The sequence below is a fragment of the Lynx rufus genome, unplaced genomic scaffold (assembly GCF_022079265.1).
Source record: "Lynx rufus isolate CCGP_SWC_20201006 ecotype Redwood Valley unplaced genomic scaffold, mLynRuf1.p SCAF_7, whole genome shotgun sequence".
NCBI lineage: Eukaryota > Metazoa > Chordata > Mammalia > Carnivora > Felidae > Lynx > Lynx rufus.
Window position 1 is genome coordinate 20,547,899 of NW_025814889.1, and position 27,462 is coordinate 20,575,360.

At 39.9% G+C, this 27,462-nt stretch overlaps 1 pseudogene; it reads left to right on the forward strand.

Moving 5' to 3' along the window:
- Positions 1–1,250: 1,250 nt before the first annotated feature.
- Positions 1,251–27,176, forward strand: LOC124501818 (L-lactate dehydrogenase A chain-like; annotated as a pseudogene).
- Positions 27,177–27,462: the final 286 nt, after the last annotated feature.

Here is a 27,462-nt window from a genome sequence, read left to right on the forward strand (position 1 = left end):
TTCATACATATTGTTTTCTGGGTTTTTTAGGGCCAACTCTGCAAGCTCCACCTCTTTTCTCGATAGCTAATTTTAATTATGATAAAGACTTTTTTTTTTTTAAAGCAGTGCTCTAAGCACTATACATTGATTTACAAGTGTAACATTCACAACAAGAAGTTGGAAACAAAGGGGTTAGGCTGCCGTGGTCGCTCACACCCCTAGTAAGTGGGTGAGCCAGGGGCCCAGAAGGATTTAATTATGACTCTCTACCTGCTCGAGACTCATAAATGGATCTTGTACTGCACACATCTGCCTCCTGCCTCCTTTTTAAAAATTTTTTTTTCAACGTTTATTTATTTTTGGGACAGAGAGAGACAGAGCATGAACGGGGGAGGGGCAGAGAGAGAGGGAGACACAGCATCGGAAACAGGCTCCAGGCTCTGAGCCATCAGCCCAGAGCCTGATGCGGGGCTCGAACTCACAGACTGTGAGATCGTGACCTGGCTGAAGTCGGACGCTTAACCGACTGCGCCACCCAGGCGCCCCTCCTGCCTCCTTTTTAAGTGTGAAGAAGGCCTCTTGTAACCAGGCAGGTACAGATGCTGTCGGTACGAATCACACCTTCACACTGCCTGTAGAGGTGAACAAGCATTTGCTTTGTTGGATTGCAAAAGCTCCCGAGCTTCTCTAGATATGACCTTCATTTTCAATGGTGTTTTACTCGACTTTTCAAAATTATTCCCCGAGTGGGAAATTTATTAAGGGAGCAATTTCACCTTCCAGGAAAACCTCCCAAAAAAGATGTCTCAGAGCGCCTGGGGTGTTTCCCAAGAGCTTACCCCATGTCTGGGTAGCTGATGTGCGACTTCTGTCATTCCTCTTTCTTTCTTCATCCACACGTCCTACTCCTGCCCTCTTCCACTGGGAAGTGTGGTATCTGTCAGGCCTGGTGTCACCAGTTGGGCCCGGCAACCCAAGCGTGTCCTCCTTTACCATTTTCTAGATTCTTCCCATGTAAAATATTCCACTGGGAATATTTTTAAATCTAGATGGAAAATGCTAGCTATAGCACCTAGATTGAATTAGATCTGCTATTTGTGTTCTCTAACTTGTGAGTATTGGGAATTGTTCTCTCAGAAGTGAAGTTCGACCCTTTCCGGTCCAGTGGATAAACTCAATCTGCTTTTCAGGTTTCCCTTTTCTCTCTGAATGTCGCTGGATTTTTCTAAGTCAACGTACTTGTCCGGAATCTGTTTTGAGGTTCGTGAATGGACACCGTTCGGTTCACAAAGGCGAGCAGAGTGGACACTTCAACGGTCGTGGACGTCGTGTTTTCCCATCAGATGCCATGAGCGAGTTCTTTTTTTTTTTTCTTTTTTGAGCAAGTTCTTTATGTAGCAGGTTGTTCACTCTTTGCCAGACTACACCAAATATTTTTTTCCTAATCTGTTCATTTTGAGCATTTTAACTTTTTTTTTTTTAGCACTCACGCCAATTTAAATTATTTGCATGAATCACTGGTGTTTGATACAATTTCTTGCTATCTCCACATCTACCATCCAAATGTAGCCACTGACCTCTCTCGCCTGGGCTACCTCCACAGCTCCTCACCAGGGTCCCTGCTTCCCCTCTTGCCCCTTAAAGTTCATTCTCCACCAGTCAGAAGAAGCCTGTTAGGGAAAAAATGTGGTCATGACACTCTTCCTCAAAAACCTTATGTAAAGGCTTCCCTCCTGTCACCTTCCTCCCCCAATCTTACGAGACCCTAAATGAAGTATCAATGGATTGATCAGTTGAGTCCCTGGCTGCCTTCCTCACGTCAGTTGACCTCCCCAACCTCACCTACTTTGCTGCCTCCCCAGCCCTCATTCCTGCCACACCAGCCTCCTTACTATTGCCCAGCTCACCACACATGCTCCTACCTAAGACTCTTGGCACTCTCGGTCCCCTCTACTTGGGATCTCTTTCCCTAGACACTACCAAGTCTCAACCCCTCGCTTCCTTTAAGTCTCTACTTACGTGTTGACGTCCCTCTTTCTGACTTTGTCCGCCTTTCAACTGTTTCCAAGCCCAGGTGTGAGGGAGAGGTAAGGGTGTGTTACCTGCCCCCCCCCCACTCTAAGGGTATCTTATACCTTATGTTGCGCTTGTAAATGGAAGCTTTTCAAAAGTTATACTTCTTTTTTTTTTTTTAATTTTTTTTTCCACGTTTATTTATTTTTGGGACAGAGAGAGACAGAGCATGAACGGGGGAGGGTCACAGAGAGAGGGAGACACAGAATCGGAAACAGGCTCCAGGCTCTGAGCCATCAGCCCAGAGCCTGACGCGGGGCTCGAACTCACGGACCGTGAGATCGTGACCTGGCTGAAGTCGGACGCTTAACCGACTGCGCCACCCAGGCGCCCCAAAAGTTATGCTTCTTGATTGTATAGGAACCTAACTGGTTTTGATATTCTGGTCTTGCACTCAGGAAGGCTGGTGAGCACGCCTATTGGTTCTAGTAGTTAATCTAGTAGATTCCCTCCAGATGCCTGTGCTTTGAATCAGGGCATCTGGTGCCGGTTTTACTTATATATTTTTTCAAATCCTTCTACTGTTTAGTTCTCTTGTCTAACCGGGTAGGACCTCTACCACAACACTGAATAGCAGCCCTGAGAGCCGGCATCCTTGTTTTATTCCTAACTTTACAGGGCATGCTCTGAAACGTTTCCATTAAACGTGATGCTTGCGGCTGGCTTCTGCTAGAGACCCTTTATCAGAATAGAGAGGCTCCCTTTCATTGCACTTTGCTGAGAAATACTTTCTAGTCATAAATGCATCCTGAAGAATAGTGAAGAAAGTCTCGCCCCACCAGATATTGACGCATTACAAAGTTCGAATAAAGAATGTGGTACTCGCACTGGGATAGACAGAACAATGGCAGACTCATAGTCTAGAAATCGATGCAAAATGCATATAAGAAGTTGGATGGTTTATTCCGGTTCACTTTGTCTCCTTTTGTTCTATGTCCTTTTTACTCTTAAAATTTCATCTTGACTGTTGTTACGGCTTCTCTATCCAGCCACTGGGCCCATGTGTTCTTGCAGCCAACTAAAGGAGCAGTTTTCTTTTGAATTCTGCAACAGGTTATTTTCAGAGATTTCTTGGACTCTTCCAAATGGTGTTCTTCTTTTCCTTTTCTTTCTTTTTCTGGGATAAAGGTTCAAAGCTCAACTCTGCTGCTTAGTAGGTAAGGGTATGTGGTGTTTTTGTTTTTTTTTTTCTAAGTCTCAGTTTCCTCATCTATAAAAAGGACAAGCAGAACGCTTACATCACCAGGTTCTTAGAAGGAATAAATATGCTGCTCTGTATAACATGCCTGGCATAGTAGCTCACGCTGGGCAACACTCCATGCAATTCAGCTTTAATAAATATATCTGGGTTTTTCTTTACTCCTCCTTAGTCAAGGCAAGTCCTAGTTAAACTTGGATAAGCTGTGTACGTTGTCCTTCTCCCGTATGTGATGGCTGAATTCTCTTTCCAGATCTGCAGTGAGAAGGTAGTCTGGGGAGCGTGGCATCCAGCCCAATTTCCAGATCCTGGCGGGCTTTCCCACAGCGCACCCCTGATATTTGGAATGGACACCTTCCACCATGATGCTTGGTTCACATATCTTCTAGAACCAAAGTTGTACATAAAAAGTTAAAACCCATTCACTATTACAAAGTTATTCTATCCCATCCTATAACATTTTATTCACAGAGAATAGATTCCTAAAATAGAATAGCCACGGAAGTGTAGGCTCATACCTGAAGATTATCAGCTCGTAATGATGGTGATAATGATGGACGCTGCTTACTGAGTGCTGCATTTCTTTTTTAAAATTTTGTTTATTTTAGAGAGAGAGAGAGAGTATAAGTGGGGGAGAGGGGCAGAAGGGGAGAGAGAGAGAGAGAGAGAATATGAATCCTAAGCAAGCTTCATGCTCAGCATGGAGTCCTACATGGGGCTTGAGCCCACAACCCTGGGATCACGACCTGAGCTGAAATCAAGAATCGGACGCTCAACCGACTGAGCCACCCAGGCACTAGAGCATTGCATTTCAAATGCGACAGAGTCCCTAACTAACTCACAGACATTTGAATCAGCAAGTCCTCAAGCAAAAAGTCACTGAACCTAACCACAATGTTCCCAGTGGGGATTCACATCCCTCGTGTGTCCCAGCTCTTGCACTGGCTCTTTGAGTCTATTGAGCCACCTGGGAGACTCAACTCCTAGAACTTCAGCCTATCTATTAAGCTTGGCTGTACAATGCCAATGACTAAAGGGATACACTTATCAACAACAACAAAAGAATTAACACCCATCAGAAAGGATTTTGAATGACGCTTGTGGGAAACTGAAGATACCTGCAATGTACAAAACAGATTTTTTAAGCTACTATTACACCTAAAATAGTTTAAAGGCTGTTACAGATCCTCACTAATGACACGTTAAAATAAAATAGGGCAAAGAGTTGAAAGTGAGGTAGACCCCTGCCTAATATTTGACCAGCCTATAAAGAAATATCTTGTTTTCTTTCCACATATTTTTTAAAGAAGAACGCTCAGGGTCAGATAGACCAGGGGGTAAACTCAGCTGCAGTCTTGAGCAGGCACCAACTCCCCGTATGCTGGTGTATCCGCAGCAGGCTAATCTACCATGGGCAAAATGATCTATAAAAAGCCAACCTGGACACAGGATTGACACCCCCCCCCCCCGCAATGGGCAGGGTCCAAAGTATGTAGTGGCCCCAGAACTGATCTAGGCTGTGCTGGTATCCAATTCAGTAGGTAGAAAATGGCAACCGAACCATGGTGGTATCATGATTGGTAGTGGTATATCTGGTTAAAAACAAAATTTCAACTATAAAGGACACATAAAAAATGATCACATATTAAGAATAAGCATTTGTTGGGGCGCCTAGGGGGCTCAGTCAGTTAAGTGTCTGACTCTTGATTTTGGCTCAGGTCATGATATCACAGTTTGTGGGTTTGAGCCCTGCATCAGGCGCTGTGTGGACAGTGTGGAGCCTGCTTGGGATCCTCTTTCTTTTCTTCTCTGTGTGCCCCTCCTCCACTCACATACTCTTTCTCTCTCTCTCTCTCTCTCTCCCAAAATAAATGAACTTAAAAAAAAAAAAAGAACAAAATCTCAGCCAGTTCTTGGGGAACATAATGTTTGGGAACAGTGATGCTCAAGGCTAGGCAGAAAAGCACCAGAACGTTGGTCAACTGACTTGAAGTTCATGGAGGACTCAGGTCCTTGTGCAAATAAGAAAACCAAGAAGGAAGCCCCAGTGAGCACAGCAAGATTAGGGGATTTGTGTACACCCAGAGTGCTCACATATAGTCTCTATTGATCCACCACCCCCCCCCAAAAAAACAACAAAGAATCCAATTAAAAAATGGGCAAAAGACATGAAGAGACATTTCTCCAAAGAAGACACACAGATGGCCAACAGACACATGAAAAGATGCTCAAGATCACTCATCATCAGGGAAGTACGAATCAAAACCACAATGAGATACCACCTTCCACTTGTCAGAATGACTAGAATAAAAAAAACAAATAATAAAAAGTGTTGGCAAGGATGTGGAGAAAAAGGAACCCTCATGCACTATTGGTGGGAATGTATATTGGTGCAGCCATTGTGGAAAACAGTATGCCTCCATACTCAAATTCCTCAAAAAATTAAACATATAAAAAACATATGATCCAGTAATCCCACTACTGGGTGTTTACCTGAAGAAAACAAAACAAAATTTGAAAACATATATGCACCTCTGTCCTATGTTAATCACAGCGTTATTTACAATTGCCAAGATATGGAAGGAACCCAAGTGTCTATTGATAAATGAATGGATAAAGATGTATACACACACACACACACACATATACATACATTGGAATATTAGTCATAAAAAAAGAGTGAGATCTTGCCGTCTGCAACAACATAAATGGACCTAGAGAGTATTATGCTAAGTGAAATAAGTCAGAGAAAGACAAATATTGTATGATTTCACTTATATGTAGAATCTAAAAAAAAAGAAGAAGAAGAAGAAGAGACAAAAAGCAGAAACAGAGCCATAAATACAGAGAATAAATTGGTGGTTGCCGGAGGGGAGGGAGGTACAAAATGGGGGAAGGACAGTGAGAGATACAGGCTTCCAGTTACGGAATGAAAAGTCACAGGAAGATACAGCATAGGGAATATAGTCAATAGTATTGCAATGGTGTTGTATGGGTTATACTTGTGGTGAGCATAGCAAAATGTATAAACTTATTGAATCACTATGTTGTACACCTGAAACTAATGTAATATTGTGTGTCAACTATACTTCAGTTTAAGAAGAAAAAAGGAGAAAACAAAAGGGAAAAAAATTTTCCTAAGTCTTTTCCTTCCTCCCTCCCTTCCTTCCTTCCTTCCTTCCTTCCTTCCTTCCTTCCTTCCTTCCATTTTTTAGGTTCTTTTTCAAAGTACTTCTATTTGTGAAGTATTTCTCTAAGTTCAGGAAGAAACATACACACACACGCACACACACACACACACACACACGCACAAAGAATTGATTGAGCAAACAATGGCAGATAAGGAGAAACATGAAGTGTTTGAAGAAAAGCCATTGATTAATGTGACTACACGCTAATAAAAATGTTCAGTCTCTATGGAGATAAAATCAGGCCAAATTATGAAAGGCCTGAATTCTTTCAACAAATTTGCTTTTATAGGAGTTATTCCGTGGATAAGAGAGAGCTATCAAAGGCTTTTTAGTAGATAAATGATACAAAATCTGGCTTTAAGGTATGTAAGTTTGGGGACAATGAGTAGGATCTATAGATAATGGGAATTCAGCAGAAAAATGTCAGTTCTCTTCTTTCCTTTACAATGTATTTACCTAGTAAAGAACTTAGCATTCAGTTTAATCTGAATCAATGCTGACTAAGAAGTAGTGTAACCTATGGCACCCCCAACAAACATGAAGAAATAAGTATTTTTTTTAAATGTTTATTTATTTTTGAGTGAGAGACAGACACAGCAGGAGCAGGGAGGGGCAGAGAGAGAGGGAGACACAGAATCTGAAGCAGGCTCCAGGGTCTGAGCTGTCAGCACAGAGCCCGATGTGGGGCCTGAACTCACAAACCATGAGATCATGACCTGAGCCAAAGTCGGACGCTCACCAACTGAGCCATCCAGGTGCCCCAAGAAATTAAGAATCTAGTTCATCCTGGGCCAGTAAGTATGGAACAACAGTGACTCTTGCTAACTTTATGAAATTACTATTGCCCAAATCTCCTTCTTCCGTGGCATACGTATCTAATGTACAGTCTCCTCTAATTATTGGATGTATTTATCCGCTGCATATTTATTAAATAAAAACAAAGATACTCAATATGGTTGCCCTGCATTAATCTTTTTCCTCAACCCAAGCAAACTACAATTAGCAGCCAAAGCAATATTGAAAGGGGTTTAGAAAGAACAATCAAAGATGTGTGAATTATGCGTATAATGGAGTATAATTAAATCCTTTTGCTGAGGGAAATGGAGGTATAAGTTACTCACACTTTTTAGCTGCTCTTACCAAGCTCCCAGTGGAACCCTTAGAGGGAAGCTGCAAAAGGTAGAAATTCTGCTCTGGGCAACTCTGCTCAAGTTCAACTCTGAAGTGGCTCCGACCACTTGCTGTGCATAGTTTCCAGTCCTTGTTTGTGGTATAGCCCTGACACTAAAACTTGATTGTGGCTAATTAGCTTAACCCAATAAATGACTGAGTTGTTTAATAAGACACAACTTAGCAAGGCAGCAAAACAGAAAGTATACCCTGTATATCTATTATCTTGATTTCTCATCTTTCTCTTCAAAATACAACGTATTTTTCCACAAAACCTCCAACTATCCCAAAAATGAATTTTATTTCAGAACTCGCCATTCCCTGTTTACTTGATTCAGGAAGTCACTGTGTTCATTACCTGGCGGGGGGGGACATTTTTCAGCCCACTGTTCATACCAAGAGCTTATGCTGCTTAGAACCTGGCATTTCCCCCCCAGGTATTATCGACCTCTTGGTACAGCTGTAAAAGCAGACAATGTGTTGTTTTCTAGACCCAAAATCCCTTTGTTTATGTATTATGGTGTAGAGGTGTGGAGTCTTGATCGAACACTAGTCCAGGCTTCTTGAAGAGGAATTTGGTTTTGCTCACAGGTCTACAAGCTCGAGCCAAGGTGGGGCAGCATAAATCTCTTATGAAAGGCCTGAATTCTTTCAACAAATTTGCTTTTATAGGAGTTATTCCGTGGATAAGAAAGAGCTATCAAAGGCTGTTTGCATAAAGAACTGAATAAATCTCTCAACTTTCACAGTAGAAATGCAGATATGACAGAGTACCAGAGCCACTGCCACCAAGTCCAGACCCAATGCCACATGCCACCAACACCCACCCACCCAACTTGCACTCTCAATTCCTTTCGATTCTAAGCCCCACGTGGCAACTCTTAAGGAACAGCTGATTCAGAGCCTTCTTAACCTTCTTAAGCAAGACCACCCCTCACCCCACCCTCAGAATTAAGATTACAGTTGTTGGGGTTGGTGCTGTTGGCATGGCCTGGGCCATCACTATCTTAATGAAGGGCTTGGCAGATGAACGTGCTCTTGTTGAGGTCGTGGAAGACAAATTGAAGGGAGAGATGATGGATCTCCAGCACAGCAGCCTTTTCTGTAGAACGCCCAAATTTGTCTCTGGCAAAGGCTATAACGGGACTGCAAACTCTAAGCTGGTTATTATCATGGCCGGGGCACGTCAGCAGGAGGGAGAAAACCATCCCAATTTGGCCCAGCGTAACATAAACATCTCTCAATTTATCATCCCTAATACTGTAAAAACCAGCTCAAACTGCAAGTTGCTTGTTTCCAGTCCAGGGGATATCTGGATCTATGTGGCTTTCCCCAAAACCATGTTATTGGAAGTGGCTGCAATCTGGATTCAGCCTGGTTCCATTATCTAATGGGAGGAAGGCTGGGAGTCCTCCCGTTAAGCTTCATCACGCGTGGGTCCTTGGGAAGCATGGAGGTTGTAGAGTGCCTACACGGAGTGGAGTAAATGTTGCTGGTGCCTCCCTAAACACTCAGAACTTCCGGTTCTTTCACCCAACATGCCTACTGAGTCATACGTTAATGTTGGTTTCTACTGGAAGTCACGATGAAAAAGGGATGTGTAAAATAACATATGTATCCGCTGATTGTTAAAAACTTTATCTGGGGGTGCCTGAGTAGCTCAGTCAGTTGAGCACTGGACTCTTGATTTTGGCTCAGGTCATGATCTCATGGTCATGAGGTCGAGGGCTGCATCAGGCTCGGCACTGACAGCGGGAGCCTGCTTGGGATTTTCTCTCTGCCTCTCTCTCTTCCCCTCCCCTGCTTGCATGCATGCACTCTCTCTCTCTCTCTCTCTCTCAAAATAAATAAAAAATAAAATAATATATTGAAGGGGCACCTGGGTAGCTCACTCGGTTAAACATCCAACTCTTGATTTTGGCTCAGGTCATGATCTTGGGGTTTGTGAGATCCAGTCCCATATTGGGCTCGTGCGGACAGCGTGGAGCCTTCTTGGGATTCTCTCTCTTCCTCTTTCTCTCTCTGCCCCCCCCCTTCTCTCTCTCTCTTTCTCTCTCTCTCTCAAAAACAAACAAAAGATTTTTAAAAGATTAAAAAAAAAAAACCATTATTGTTATGTCAGTTGCTCAATGCTCTCCTTGTTTATCCCACATAGTAAATTTACTTTAGAATTTAGCAGCAGGAGAATGTTGTCCTTATTCCAAAACTGGTATGTTTGCTCAGCAAGGTAAATATAACTGTGGAACCTATGATAATTCCCTCTTCTGATGTCACTAGCAGGAAATCCCCGGTCCAATGTGACGCTCAGGCACAGTAATGGTAATAGCCCATATGAACAGCATTCTTGCTGCATTCTCTTCACGGCTTCACATCTAATTTCCATTTCAAAAACCTACACGTGATCAGTTTTGTAATCCATCCCACAGTCTTTAGAATATAAATAAAGCGCAGTTCAAATAGAATAATATAGGAAAATTAGAGGCACTTGGGTGGCTCAGTCGGTTAAGCGTCCGACTTCAGCTCAGGTCATGATCTCACATTCGCGGGTTCAAGTCTCGCATCGGGCTCTGTGCCTGGAGCCTGGCTTTGGATTCTGGGTCTCCCTCTTCCTCTGCCCCTCCCCCGCTCGTGCTCTGTCTCTGTCTCTCTCTCTCTCAAATAAATACACATTAAAGAAATGTTTTTAAATATAGGAACATTAAAGCAAAGGATTTCTAGTTTCCAGCCTAGCATGTAAGGAGCTTGAAAATCATCACTCCCTCGCAATAAGAAAAAAGCTGGACAAACTGAAATCGACAATTCTTGTTAGATCCCCAGAGAACTGAGATCACAGGGGAATCCACTGCCACACACCCCCACCCCCCTGCAACCGAACAGACAGGCAGTTAGATACAGACAATCACAACTTACCAAAGCAGGAGAAGAAGCTCCCACAAGGACCAGTACCAGAATGGGAAAACTTAATCTGTAATGGATGAATTGCGGGAAGCTCAATGTAGGCAAATTTAAGTTTTGAAATTGCAGGGCGATCCAGTTTTAGGCAGGGAGCTTCATGCTTTTTGTGAGTTTTACCTCCAAGAGTCTTACCAGACTCTCTCACAGTGAAGACTGGAGAAAAATCTCCTCTTGCTTCTGGCAAACAGCCACCACTTTGAAGAAGGCATAGATAATTCTGTTCTTTTCGTGAGGCCTGCCCTCAAGATAACCTATTTTACCAGAGCCCAACTAACTAGGATTTCATCAGAGTCTAGCCAATGCAGGAGAAGGGAAATACCTAATTCCAGACAACTCTAGCATGACTATCTCACCTAAAGAGGAAACAAAACAGGGGCGCCTGGGTGGCTCAGTCTTTAGTTAAGCATCCGACTTCGGCTCAGGTCATGATCTCACAGCTCTCGTGAGTTCGAGCCCCCATCTGGCTCTGTGCTGACAGCTCAGAGCCTGAAGCCTGCTTTGGATTCTGTGTCTCCCTCTCTCTCTCTGCCCCTCCCCTACTTGCACTCTGTCTCTGTCTCTCAAAAATAAATAAACATTTGGAAAAAAAAAAAAAGAGGAAACAAAACAAAATGGAACAAAAACCCATAACTGAGAAGCACTTGTAAAGATCACAGCCCAGAGGCACAGACTCTCTAAAAGACTGAGACCTAATCCTAGGACTAGGGAATGTAGACCCTCCCCTTAACAGCTCACCACCTCATCAGCAGGGCTTCTGTATAATAACGGGGGGACAGAACAGAAAGAACTGCATGTATCAGATCTTATTTAAGAAAAAGTCTCCAGGGAAACCCAAGGAAAACAGCAGAGACAAAAACGAGGACACCAGAGAAACTTTTTACCTATGATACTTACAGCCACAGTGAGCAGTAAACAGTCTAACCCCTAGCCACATAGCCATAAAACCTCCCATTGGAGGCCCATTTACCTTAGTTCCTTTTATACAGTACATCATATCTGGTTTTCAACAACAAATAATTTGAAGAGAGAGCATACACCAAAACCAAACTTAGGTATGGCAGAGACATGGAGTGATCAGACTGGGAATTAAAACAGCTATCATTAATGTCCTAAGAATCCCAATGGAAAAAGTGGGCATGATGCAAGAACATGGTTAAGGTAAGGAGAGAGATGGGGACTCAAAGAAAGAATCAAAAGGACATACCGGAAACCAAAAACACCATAACAGAAATGAAGAATGTCTCTGATGGGCTCAACAACAGACTGGACATGACTGAGGAAAGAAAGATCTTGAAGAAATGTTCATAGAAACTCCCGACACTGAAATGCATTGTGAAAAATGAATGAAAAAGAGCAGAATATCCAAGAACCGGGGGACAGTTATAAAAGGTGTAACATATGCGTAATGGAAATAAAAATGAAAGCAAGAGAGGAAATAACAGAAGAAATATTTGAAGCAATAATGACCGAGAGTTTCCACAATTAACGATAGACACCAAACCACGGAGCAAGGAAGCTCAGATAGCAGAAATGGGATGAATACCAAAAAATCCACACTTTGTCATATATCCAGACCACAGAAAAATAAAGACAAAGAGAAGAATTTGAAAGATGCCAAAGGGGGGGAAACCTTACTATGAAGGAACAAATATAAGAATGTCATTTTTTTCTATTACAACTTCTCTTCAGAAACCATGCAAACATGAAGAGAGTGGAGTGAAATACTTAAGAGTATTTACAGAAAAATGCCACCAACCTAGAATTCGGTATCCAGTAAAATTTGGAATATAGTTCCAATCTCATCAGAATGTCTACATCCTGATAGTGAAGCTGGCTTTGTAAAACCCAAGAATTCTGTCTAGAATTTCTGCCTAGAAAAGACACAATGTCAGAAATGAAAGGACAGCCTGTTCTTTGATCCCATGGATATAAAATAGACAATAAAAAAATTATGAACACATGTATTCCCACAATTTGGTAATACAGATGAAATGGACCAAAATCTTGAATGATGCAATATACCCAGGAGAAATATATTACTTACATAGGACAATGTCTATTAAAGAAATTGAATCAGTAATGAATACCTGTCAAAACAGAAAGTATCAGGCCCAAATGAATTCACTGGTGAATTCTGCCAAACATGAATGGAAGAAATTATAACAATTGTCTACAGTCTCTTCCAGAAAATAGAAGCAGAAATTCTATGAAGCCCAGCATTACCCTAATAACAAAAGCAGGCAAAGACATTATGAAAAAGAGAACTACAAACCAATATTTGAATACAGATACAAAAATCCTCAACAAAATGTTAGCAAACTGATTCCAACCATGTATAGAAAGAATTATAGGGGGCGCCTGGGTGGCTCAGTCGGTTAAGCGTCCGACGTCGGCTCAGGTCATGATCTCACGGTCCGTGAGTTCGAGCCCCGCATCGGGCTCTGTGCTGACAGCTCGGAGCCTGGAGCCCGTTTCGGATTCTGTGTCTCCCTCTCTCTCTGCCCCTCCCCTGTTCATGCTCTCTCTCTGTCTCAAAAATAAATAAACATTAAAAAACAATTAAAAAAAAAAGAATTATAGCCCACAATCAAGTGGGACTCATGCCAGGTAAGCACAGCTGCTTCAACATTTGAAAATCAATGAATGTCAAGACACCCTCACCTGCACCCACTTCAGCTTTAGCCTTTCTGACAGGGTGTCCACTGTGTGGCAAGTCCAGGACCTCCAGCCTATGCCAGCCATAGCTCCAGTCAGCCAGCAAAAGTCACCAAGCACCCCCACATAGAGGATAACCATACATAAGACCATTCCTTCAAGTTTAGGAGAAGTAGCTGTTCTCCCCAATCCATAGACACAAACACAGAAAGTTAAGCAAAATGGCAAGACAGAAGAATATGCTCTCAAAGAAAGAACAGAACAAACATCTCTGAAAAAGAACGGAACGAAACAGAGATTAACCATATGCCTGATAGGGAAGTTAAAGTCATGATCATAAAAACACTCACCAGGCTGGACAGAAGAGTGGAAGAACTTAGTAAGACCTTTAATAAAGAGACAGAAAGTATTAAAAAGAACTAATCAGGGGCGCCTGGGTGGCTCAGTCGGTTGAGAGTCCGACTTCGGCTCAGGTCACGATCTCGCGGCATGTGAGTTCGAGCCCCGCATCGGGCTCTGTGCTGACCGCTCAGAGCCTGGAGCCTGTTTCGGATTCTGTGTCTCCCTCTCTCTCTGACCCTCCCCCGTTCATGCTCTGTCTCTCTCTGTCTCAAAAATAAATAAACATTAAAAAAAATTAAAAAAAAAAAGAACTAATCAGAGATGAAGAATTCAATAATAAATAAAAAACACACTAGTGGACACAGGACAATATATCAGCAATCTGGAAGACAGTGTAATGGAAAGCGCTCAAGCTGAACAGCAAAAAGAGAAAATAATTTTAAAAAGGATGATAGGTTAAGGTATCTGTTGGATAACATCAAGTGAACAAACATTCACAATATGGGAGTCCCAGAATAAGGGAAAGAAAAGAGAGAGAAAGGGGTAGAAAATTTACCTGAAGAAATAATAGCTGCCATCTTTCCAAACCTAGGGAAGAAAACAGACATCCAGGTTCAAGAAACACAGACAGCTCCAAAGAAGATGAGCCTAAGGAGGTCCATACCATGACATAATAATTAAAATGTCAAAGGTTAAAGGGAGAGAATTAAAAAAATGTTTTTTAGTGTTTATTTATTTTTGGGAGAGACAGAGAGAGAGAGAGAGATAGCGTGAGTGGGGGAGGTGCAGAAAGAGAGGGAGACACAGAATCCGAAGCAGGCTCCGGGCTCTGAGCTGTCAGCACAGAGCCTGATGCGAGGCTCAAACTCATGAACCATGAGATCATGACCTGAGCCGAAGTCAGACCCTTAACCGACTGAGCCACCCAGGTGCTTAAGACAGAGAATTTTAAAAGCAGCAAGTAAGAAGTAAAAAGTTACCTACAAGGGAAAACCTATAAGGCTATCAGCTGATTTTTCAACAGAAACATTGCAAGCCAGAAAAGAGTGGCATGACGTATTCGAAGTACCAAAAGGAAAAAAATTCTACAACCAAGAATACTCTACCCGGCAAGATTACCATTCATATTTGAAGAAGAGATCAAAATTGTCTCAGACAAACAAAAGGTAAAGGAGTTGACCACCACTATATTAGACTTACAAGAATATTAAAAGGACTTCTTTAAGAAGTAGAAAAGAAATGGCCATAATTAGATGTAAAAGAATTATGAATACAAATATGTAAAATATGACAGCAGATACATTAAAGATAGAGGAGGGAAGAAAAAATAGAAAAAATTTTTTGTTAAGAATGTGTTTTGAGGGGCGCCTGGGTGGCTCAGTCGGTTAAGCGTCCGACTTCGGCTCAGGTCATGATCTCGCGGTTTGTGAGTTCAAGCCCCACGTCGGGCTCTGTGCTGACAGCTCAGAGCCTGGAGCCTGTTTCAGATTCTGTGTCTCCCTCTCTCTCTCTGACCCTCCCCTGTTCATGCTCTGTCTCTCTCTGTCTCAAAAATAAATAAACGTTAAAAAAAAAAAAAAAAGAAATCAACATTAAAAAAAAAAAGAATGTGTTTTGAACTTAGGGGTGCCTAGGTGGCTCAGTCAGTTAAGTGTCTGTCTGACTCTTGATTTTAGCTCAGACCATAATCTCATGGTAGTAAGATCGAGCCATGCATCAGGCTCTGCTCTGAGAGTGGAACCTACTTGGGATTCTCTCTTCCTCTCTCTTTGCCCCTCTCAAAAATAAATAAACAGTTTGAACTTAAATGAACATCAGATTAATACAGACTGGTATGTACTTAGGAAATTAGATATGAACCTGATGGTAACCACAATCCCAAAACCTATAATAGACACACAAAAAAGAAAGAGAAAGTAAAACATAACACTACAGAAACTCATCAATCACAAAAAGAAGAGAGCAGGAGAAAAAGAAAGGAACAGAGAAGAACTACAAAAATGAACAAGAAAAAATAGAAAAAAATAACAAAATAGCAATAACTACATACCTATCAATAATTAATTTAGATGTAAATGGTCTAAATGCTCCAATAAAAAGGGTGGTGGAATGGATAAAAAAAATCCAAAAAACAAACCCCAGACCATCTCTATGCTGCCTACAAGAGACTCACCTCAGACCTAAAGACACATACAGACTGAAAATGAAGAAATGGGAAAACATTTACCATGTAAATAAAAATGAAAAAAAAAAAAAAGAAGTAGGAATACTTTTATCAGACAAAATAGGCTTTAAAACAAAAACTATAACAAGATACAAAAAAGGGCATTACATAATGATAAAGGGATTAATCCTACAAGAGATTGTAACAATTATAAATATCTATATACCCAACACTGGAACACCTAAATACATGAAGAAAATATTAATGAACATAAAGGGAGAAATTAATCATAATACAAGTATAGTAGGAAAGTTTAACACCTCACAATGGATAAATCATCCAGGTAGAAGGCCAATAAGGAAACTGTGTCTTTGAATGACATATTCAACCAGTTGTATATGACAGATACATACAGAACATTCTATCCAAAAATAACAGAATATATATTCATTTCAAGTGCACATGGAACATTCTTCAGAATAGATCACATGTAGGCCACATAAAAGGCCTCAATAAATTTAAGATTAAAACTATACCATGCAATTTTTCCAATCCGTGATAGGAGACCTGAAATAAATCAGAAGAAAAAAAAAACTGGAAAAAATGCAAACACAGGCAGGCTAAGCTAAGCAACATGACACTAAACAACCAATAGGTCAATGAAGCAATCAAAAAAGAAAGAAAAACATAAAATGCGACAAAGGAAAATATAAATATAATAGTTCAAAGTCCTTGGGATACAGCAAAAGCAGTTCTAAGAGGGAAATATATAACAATACAGGCCTACCTCAATAAACAGGAAAAAGCTCAAATAAAAAATCTAATCTTACACCTAAAGGAACTAGAAAAAGAATAACAAACAAAGCCCAATGTGAATAGAAAGAAGGAAATAACAAAATCAGAGTAGAAATAAATGAGATAGAAACTTAAATAACAATAGAAAAAGTCAATGAAACCAAGAACTGGTTCTTCGAAAAGATGAAAACAAAATTGATAAACTCTTAGCCAGACTCACCAAAGAAAGTAAATAAATAAAGAAGTCAAGTAAATAAAATCATAAACGAGAAACACTAACAACTGACACTATAGAAATGTGAAGGATTATGAGGGAATACTGTGAAAAATTGCATACCAACAAATGGGACAACCCAGAACAAATGGGTTAATTCCTAGAAGTAGAAAATCTTCTGAAACTGAATCAGGAAGAAATAGGAAATCCTAACAGATCAATTACTAGTAACAACATCGAATAAAAAATTTTAAAAACTACCAAAAAACCCAAAAAAGTTCAGGACCACATGGGTTCACAGGTGAATTCTACCAAACATTTAAAGAAGAGTTAATATTTATTTTCCCCAAACTAGTCCAAAAATTAGAAGAGTGAAGAAAGCTGCCAAACATATCCTATGAGGCCAGCATTATCCTGATACCAAAACCAGATAAAGATACCACAAAGAAGAAGAAGAAGAAGAAGAAGAAGAAGAAGAAGAAGAAGAAGAAGAAGAAAAAGAGGAGGAGGAGGAAGAGGAGGAGGAAAAGGAGGAGGAAGAAGAGGAGGGGGAGGGGGAGGAGGAAGGGGAGGAGGAGGAGGAGGAAGAAGAAGAAAACTATAGGCCAATATGAACATAAATGCAAAAATCCTCAACAAAATATTAGCAAACAGCATTCAAAAATACATTAAAAGAACTTTCACCACCATCCAGTGGGATTTATTCCAGTGATGCAAAAATGGTTCAATATTTGCAAATCAATCAATATGAATAAAACAAAGGATAAAAATCATATGAATCATATGAGCATCTCAATAGATAAAGAGAAAGCATTCAACAAAGTTCAACATTCATTCATGATAAAAACTCTAAGCGAAGTGAGTTCAGAGAGAACATACCTCAACATAATAGAGGCCATATATGAAAAACCCCCACAGCGAACATCATACTCACTAGTGAAAAACTGAGAGTTTTCTCCTAAGATCAGGAACAAGGCTAGCATGTCCACTCTCAATTTTTATTCAACATTATACTGAAAATCCTACCCACAGAAATCAGACAAGAAAAGGCTATAAGACACCCAAATTGAGAAGTGTAAAAATGTCATAATTCGTAGATCACACGATACTGTATTTAGACAACCCTGGAGACTCCACCAAAAAACTCCTCGGAGTAATACATGAATTCATTAAGATGCAGAACACAAAATTAATATGCAGAAATTGGCAGTATGTCTTTATACTAGTAACAAAGTACTAGAAAGAGAAATTAAGAAAAAAAATCTGACTTACAATTGTACCAAAAAGAATAAAATACCTATGAATAAACTTAACTAAGGAAGTGAAAGACGTGTACTCTGAACACTGGTGAAAGAAATTGAAGACAGCATAAACAAATGGAAAGATATTCCATGCTCATGGACTGAAAGAATTAATATAATTAAACTGTACATATTAACCAAAGCAATCTACAGATTCAATGTAATCCTTATCAAAATGTCAACAGCATTTTTCACAAAGCTAAAACAACCTTGAAATTTGTACAGAACCACAAAAGACTGCAAATAACCAAAGCAATCTTGAGAGAGAAGACCAAAGCTGGAGGCATCACAATCCCAGATTTCAAGATACATTACAAAGCTGTAGTAATCAAAATAGTGTGGTACTGGCAGCAAAATAGACACATTCAATGGGACAGAATAGAGAGCCCTGAAATAAACCCATGCTTATATGGTCGATCAATCTATGACAAAAGAGACCTGAATATACAGTGGGGAAAAGACAGTCTCTCCAATAAATGGTGCTGGAAAACTGGGTGGCTACATGTAGAAAAATGAAACTACATCACTTTCTTACACCATACACAAAAATAAACTCAAAATGGATTAAGACCTAATGTCAGACCTGAAACCATAAAAATCCTAGAAGAGAGCACAGGCAGTAATTTCTCTGACATCAGCTACAGCAACATTTTTCTAGATATGTCTCATGAGGCAAGGGAAATGAAAGCCAAAATAAACTATTAGGACTACATCAAAATAAAAAGCTTTTGCACAGTGAAGGAAGCCATCAACAAAACAACAAGGCAACCTACTGAATGGGAGAAGATATTTGTAAATGATATATCTGATAAGGGTTCATATCCAAAATATATAAATAACTTCTACACATCAACACCAAAAAAAGAAATAATCCGATTTAAAAATGAGCACAGAACCTGAATAGACATTTTTCCAAAGAAGACATACAGTTGGCCAAAAGACACATAAAGATTCTCAAAACTACTAATCATCAGGGAAATCCAAATTAAAACCACGATGAGAGATCACCTTATACCTGTCAGAATGGCTAAGATCAAAAACATAAGAAATAGCAAGTGTTGGCGAGGATACGGAGAAAAAGGAACACTTATGTGCCATTTGTGGCAATGCAAATTGGTGCAACCGCTGTGGAAAACAGTATGGAGCTTCCTCAAAAAGTTAAAAATAGAAATAGTATATAATATATAGTATAAAAGTTAAAAATAGAAATAGTATATAATCCAATAATTCCACTTCTGGGTATTGACCAAAAAATTCCAAAAACACTAATTTGAAAAGTTATATGCACCTCTAGGTTAACTGCAGAACTATTTACAATAGCCAAGATGTGGAAGCAAAGCCAGTGTCTATCCACAGACAATTGGATAAAGACGTGACATCTATGTACAATGGGATACTACTCAGCCATACAAAATGACGAGATCATGGCCATTGACAACAACATGGATGGACCTAGAGGGTACTACGCTAAGTGATATGAATCAGACTGAGAAAGACAAACACCACATGATTTCACCCATAAGTGGAATCTATCAAAAATCAAATGAACAAACAAACAAACAAAAAGCAAATCAGATCTTTAAATACAGAAAACAAACTAACTGATGGTTGCCAGAAGTGAGGAAGGTAGGGGGATGGGCAAAAGGGGTGAAAGGGAGTGGGAAAGACAGACTTGCAGTTATGGAATGAGTAAGTCGTTGGAATAAAAGGTACAACATAAGGAACACAGTCAATGATATTGTAATACTGCCACATGGTGACAGATGATAGATACAGTTGTGGGGAGCACGGCATAATCGTTAAACTTGCCAAACCACCGTGTTATATAGTTGAAACTAATGTAACACTGTGTTATCAACTACACTCAAAAGAGAAAAGAGAAAGATATGACCCTGGAACCTGAATTAACTCTTCTAGTTTTAATTTTGGTGATTTTTGTTGTCTCTTTTAATTCTAGAAATCGGGACATTTCTAAAGTGCTGTGTTGGGGTGCGTGGGTGGCTCAGTCAATTAAGCGTCCGGCTTTGGCTCAGGTCATGATCTCACGGTTCACGAGTTTGAGCCCCGCTTCAGGCTCTGTGCTGACAGCTCTGAGCCTGGAGCCTGCTTTGGATTCTGTGTCCCTCTCTCTCTCCTGTGCTCACGCTCTTTCTCTCTCTCTCTCTCTCTCAAAACTAAATAAACATTAAAAATAAATAAATAAATAAATAAATAAATAAATAAATAAATAAAGTGCTGTGTCTCAGCTTGCGCTCAAGCTTGTCTGGGAATTTCATTCAATTTTTATTTGAGGGGGAGTTGAAGGCATTTCAGCAAAGCAAATAACTGAATGATGTGTCAGCCACCACCTGAAATGTTTTAGAGTGTTTATATTTTTTAATAAAGTCTATCAAAATAACAAAGCAATAAGGAAAGAAAACCAATGAATGGAATTTACCGCAACAGGCTAAAAATTCGCATGACCATATCAATAGATGCAGAAAAACATTTGACAAAATCCAACGCCCACTTATGATAAAAACTCTGAGCAAACTAAGAATAGAGGGAAACTTCTTCAACTTGATTAAGAAGTTCTACAAAAATTGATAATTAACATCATACTCAATGGTAAGAAACTAGAAGCTTTCCCACTGAGAACAAGAACAAGGCAAGAATGATTATCTACATAGAAAATCTAAACAAATTGAGCAAAATTTCCTGAAACTAATTAGCAATTACAGTAAGGTTGCAGTCTACAAGGTTAATATATAAAGGTCAATTGCTTTCTATATACCAGAAATAAACAACTAGAATTTGATATTAAAAACATAATACCATTTATATCCACAACAACAACAAAAAGAAATACTTAGGTATAGATCTAACAAAAAAAAATGTATAAGACTTATAGGAGAACTCTGATGAAAGAAATCAAGGAAGATTTAAATAAATGGAGAGAATGTTCATGAATAAGAACAATATTGTCAAAATACCGGTTCTTCTCAACTTGATTTCCAGATTCAATGCAATCCTAATAAAAATTCCAACAAGTTATTTTGCAAATATTGGCAAGCTGATTCTAAAGTTTATATGGAGAGACTGAGACCCAGAATAGCCAACAGAAGATTGAAGGAAAAAAATGGATTTGGAGGACTGATACTACCCGACTTCAAGCCTTACTGTAAAGCGATCATAATCAAGACAGCACAGTTTTGGTGAAAGAATAAACAAATAGATCAATAAAACAGAATAAAGAACCCAGAAATAGATCCAGACAATTATGGTCAGCCAAACTTTGAAATAGGAGCAAAGATAATTCAATGTTTAAAAGACAATCTGTTCAACAATGCTGCTGGAACCGCGGGATGTCCACCAGTCAACACAGGGATCTTAAAGACCTTACATTTTTCACAAAAACCAACTCAAAATGGATCATAGGCCTAAAGGCATAATACAAGAGTATAAAACTCCTAGAAGATAACACGGAACAACGCCTAAGTGACCTTGGGTTTGGTGAGACTTTTCAGATACAGCACCAAAAAACATAATCCGTGAAAGAAAAATCAGGTAAATTGGACTTCATTGAAATTTAAAACTTCTGCTCAATAAGAGATATTGTTATGAGAATAAAAGAGAAGTCACAGACTAGGAGAAAGTATATGACAAAGGAACATTTCCAAAATACATAAAGAACTCTTAAAACTCAACAATAAGAAGACAACCCAATTTAAAAATGGCAAAAATCTGAATAGACATCTTACCAAGGAAGATATACATATGGCAAATAAGCATTTGAAAAGACGCTCAACATTATATGACAATAGAGAATGGCGAGTTAAAACCAGAAAATACTATTACATACCTGTTGGAATGTCTAAAATCCAAACACTGGCAGGGTTGTATACAAACAGCAATTCTCATTCATTGCCGTGGGAATGCAAAACAGCACAGCCACTCTGGAAAAGAGTTTAGAAGTTTCTTACAAATCTAAGCATACTTTTACCACACTCTCTAGCCATTGTGCACCCTGGTGTTTGCCCAAATGAGTTGAAAACTTATGCCACACAAAAACCTGCATACAGCTATTTATAACAGCTTTATTCATAATCACCAAAACTTGAAAGCAAACAAGATATCCTTCAGCAGGTGAATGGATAAATAAAATGTGATGCGTCTGGACAATGAATATTATTCACGACTAAAAAGAAATGAGCTATCAAGCCATGAAAGAACACGGAAGAAACTTAAATGCATTTTGCTAGGGGAAAGAAGCCAATCTGAAAAGGCTGTATACTATAGGATTACAAATATATGACATTCTGGAAAAGGTATAACTATGGAGGCAGTGAAAGGATCAATAGTTTCCAGGGCTTGGGGAGGGAGAGTAGGATTAATAAATAGAGCACAAGGAATTTGGGGTCGGTGCAACTATTCTGTATGATAATGTAATGGTGAATCCACGTCATTATACTCATCAAAACTCACAGAATGTACACATGGAGTGAACCCTAAAGAAACTATAGACTTTAGTTAATAGTAATGTATCAATATTGGCTCATTAACTGTACCAAATACAACACACTAATGCAAGATGTTAATAATAAGGGAAACAGGCAGGGGGTAAAGGATGATTTGGGAACTCTCTGTACTTTCCAGTTGATTTGTGTATAATTCCAAAACTGGTTTTAAAAAAAGTGAGGGAAGCCTATTAATTCAGAAAATAAAAGCAAGGGAAGTAACAGTTTTTGAAAAATGTTGAAACGTAAGAAAACAGGACATCTTGATGGAAAACAAGCAGAAATTCAGTCAGCAAACCCACTCAGACCTTAACTATTCAAATTTTCAGAAACAGAATATTAACCATAGAGTGTTTAAAGAACTAAAATAGAAACTTAAACAATATAGTGTGGGTGGGGAGGGGTGATATTGTGATTTACAATAAGGAATATATATATATATATATTTGGTCTTCTCCCTATTCCTGGCACAGAGCTCCTAAGATTCTTGGAATTTCCTAAATGTCAAGAGTAATAAAGGTGTCTTGCTATTTATATCAACTTCCTTCCAACCACACATGAGTTTATGCTAATGAGACTTTTGGAAAGGCTCTAAGGATGAAAGATGGTTGCCAGGGAAACCAATCAGGTAATCAGAGGGTTGGAACTTTTGGCCTCACCCCTAGACCTCTGGGGAGGGGACAGAAGCTAGAGAAGGAGTTCAATCACCAATGGCCAATTATGTAATCAATCATGTCTGTGTAATTAAGCCTCCATAAAAAACCCAAGAGTAAGAGATTTGGAGAGCTTCCAGGTTGGCAAACCAAAATCCATCCATGTATTGGAAGGGTGATGCACTCCAAAAACCATGGGACAGAAGCGTCTGTGTTTGGGACCCTTTCAAACTTCCCTTTATTGTATCTCTTCATCTGACTATTCATTTGCACCCTTTAATACCCTGTGTAATAAATGGTTAATAAGTAAACTGGTCTCCTGAATTCTATGACCCACTCTAGCAAATTAGTCAAAACCCAAGGAGGGGTTGTGAGAACCTCTGATTGATGGCTGCTCAGTCAGAAGCACAGGTGATAACATAAATTGCCACTGGTATCTACAGTGGGAGGCAGTCTTGTGGGACTGAGCCCTTAACCTATGGTATCTGACTCTACTCTCTAGGTAGACGGTGTCAAAATTGAGTTAAATGTATAGGACACCAGTCAGTGTCTGCTGAGAATTGAAGAGTTGCTTGGGAGTGTTTGAAAAAAAATGCATGTTGGAGGGGAGAAGGCTATAAAGAATGACCAAGAAAATCTGAAAAAGAACCACACCACTTCTATAAATTAAAAATGTAGTAGGTGAAGGGGCACCGGGCTGGCACAGTCAGTTAAGCGTCTGACTTGGACTCAGGTCATGATCTCGTGGTTCGTTGCTTTGAGCCCTGAGTCGGGCTCTGTACTAAGCACGGAGCCTGCTTGGGATCCTCTCTCTCCCTCCCTTCCCTTTCTCTCTGCCCCCTCCCCCCTCGCTCTCTCTCAAAATAAAGAAATAAATAAACTTTTAAAATAATAATAAAAATATATAAGTGAAAATTACAACTCAATGGGTGAAGCCTATAGTTGAAGAGAAAATCAGTCAACTTGAAATGATATCCAAATAAATCACTTAAAATGCAGTCCATAAAAACAAAGACATGGAAAATACAAAGGAGAGATTTATGAGACATGGAATATAGAAGAAGCCAAGTCTCAAATACACGGAGAACAGAGTAAAAATGACTCACAAACATTTTATCAAAGTATCAGAAAGAGACAACAGAGAAAAGAGTGGAAGCAATACACTGAAAGATAATGGCTGAGAATTAACAGATGTGGGGAAAGACACCAATCCTCAGATCAAGAAAGCCTAATGAGTCCCTAATAGGACAGTAATAAAGAAATCGCCCCTTCGACTGTGAAACTTCAGAACTCCAAAGACAAAGAGAAAAAAAATCTTAAGAGTAGCTAGAGAAATAAAACTGATCATCTTCAAGGGAATGACAAGTAAATTCCCACTTAACTGTTCAACAACAAAAATGGAAGCCGAAATGAGTCTGAAATAATATATCAAAGTACTGAGTGGGGGGAAAGCTGTCAATCTAGAATTCTATACACAGCAAAACTGATTTCAGCTGAAAAGAAACTGAAAGGAAAGGCAGCCATGAGCAATGCCTCATCCCCTGCTTGGCTGCATAACATTGGCCTTGAGCCCAGAACATGTCCTAAAGAGTGCTCACAGCCTGCGCTGAGCTTGTCGTCTTGTGGAAGAATATCTTTCCTTGTTCTGGGCTTGATGTACACTTAAGCAAAGCATCGACAGCTCTTCGGCACTCTCCCCACTTTCTGTCTTTTAGACCCCAGGGTGGCGCGTGGGGTCTTTCCACTGCCACGTAAAGTAGGACGGGTGCAGCTACATTGCCTGAGTGTCCCTACACTGTGCACTCTCTCTTCCTCTCTTGCTGCAAATGTGTTGTCTGTTCTCAGCAACCTCAAATCATGCACTGGTCTCTTCCCTGGGTGGCACCTATTTGCCTTTTTTTTTTTTTTTAAACCCCTTTGACAACCCCTTTGTGCAATCTTTTTTTTTTTTTAACGTTTTATTTATTTTTGAGACAGAGAGAGACAGAGCATGAATGGGGGAGGGGCAGAGACAGAGGGAGACACAGAATCGGAAGCAGGCTCCAGGCTCTGAGCCATCAGCCCAGAGCCCGACGCGGGGCTCGAACTCACGGACCGCGAGATCGTGACCTGAGCTGAAGTCAGACGCTCAACCGACTGCGCCACCCCGGCGCCCCCCTATTTGCCTTTTAACCTTGGCTTCATGGCCCAGTCACCGAGTGAATCATGAAACATTAGTAACTAGAGCAAGATGAAGACATGGTTAGAAGAACAAAAACTGACAAGGTTTAATGTCAAAACATCCTCACTAAGTGAAATTCTAAAGGATATGACTCAGAAGAAAAATGACTGAAGACAGAAAATGCAAGACACAGAAAGACTAATGAGGAAAGATATTCGGAAACACCTGGACAAAGCTAAATAAACATTGAACACAACCATAATATAATGCTTGATTTTTGAGAGGAAAATATGCTAGAAATGAAATATAGGTCAACAAGAGACTATAATATGAGAGGTACTAATCATACATTTGAAGCATCTTGAAGTCCTCATATTGTCTGGGAATGAGGTATATTAACTTCAGATTTTGTTGAGTTAAATGCAGGTTAAAAAAAAAAAGCGTGAAGTGACTACTAAAAGAGTATACAGGGACGCCTGGGTGGCTCAGTCAGTTAAGTGTCTGACTCCTGATTTCAGCTCATGTCATGATCTCACAGTCCTAAGATCGAGCCCTGTGTCGGGGCTGCGGTGGGCATGGAGGCTGCTTGGGATTCCCTCTCTCCCTTTCACTCTGCCCCTTCTCTGCTTGCACATTCTCTCTCTCTCAAAAAAAAGTATACACATATACAGAGAGCATATAATTTTCAAACAAGTAGAGGGAAAAACAGAACGAGACAGAAGGAATATAAGCAAAGTTAACCAATCAATCAAAAAAAAAAAAAAAAAAGAAGAAGTCAGGGAAGGAGAAACAAAACAAAAATCAATCAAAAAGTGAAACCAAACACGGAAACAGGACAAATCCGAAGTGTTACAAAAATGAGTCCTATTATAAGCAATCATAGCAAGCAAAGAATGTAAATTCTATAATTGAAAGTCCAAGATTGTAACACTACATATTTTTTTTAATTTAGGTATATGATATTTGTAAGATATATATCTAAACATAAGGCCACAGAAAGATCAACGGTCAAAGAATGACAATCAGTGCCCAAATCAATCTTTGTTCCTGGTACCATTCTCCAACAAAAGAACTACAGGTCCTTGAAACACTGGCTCATTCTAGGGCTGAGTTGGGGAACATACAAGATAAGCCTAGAACACCCTGTAGTGTCAGAACACAGATGCACCGTGCACATACACACACACACACACACACACACACACCCCTCAAACAACAGAAACTAAATTGAGGGGTATATGTCAAAAGGACACAGGAACCAACTCAAAAAGGTTCCAAGGGTCAAGGCTGAAATAATTTGAGCAATTAAATAAATTAATACTGGATAACCCAGAGCACAAAATGAATACTCATGAGTCCATACTTATACAAACAAATGATTATATAAATAAATACATGGGAAGAAAAAGACAAATTGAGGACTGGCTTCCTCAACTCCATTCCTCCTACCTTCTAGGGCACCGCTGGGGCAGAAAAGCTAAAACAATAAAAAATAAGAATAACCTACATCTCCTGGTTTCTTGGAGCTAATGTTCTGGATGCAAGTACCATCCAATTAAATGCATTTCCTTCATTTTTGATGGCTGCAGAGAAAAGGAGGCCACTGTTGCTATTTCCACGACAAGAAATCTCATGGAGAAATCTCATGGAGTCATGGGAACGCAAGTGCAGTGGCCCAAGTCATCATCCCAGTGTTTGGCACCAGCTTTGTGGGTGCTGATCGGCAGCCGCCAGCCACCGTAGTGACTCCTAGATGTCTGGATTCCAGCTTCGGGGGCGCTTCTGAATTCAGGATATTCTCGCTGCTAACACTGTCCCTTAATTAAGTCTTATATATATTTGAGATTTTATTTTTTAGAGTAGTCTTAGGTTTACAATAAAATTGGGAAGATGGTACAGAGATTTCCCACATACCCCCCTCTACACACACGCACGCACGCACGCACACATAGCCTCCGCAGTTATCAACGTCACCTACCACAATGGTACATTTTTCACCAAGGATGAATCTGCATTGACACATCATAATGACCCTAAGTCCTCAGTTAACCTTAGAGTTCACTCTGGTGTTGTACATTTTATGGATTTGGACACGTGTATAACTGTATGTGC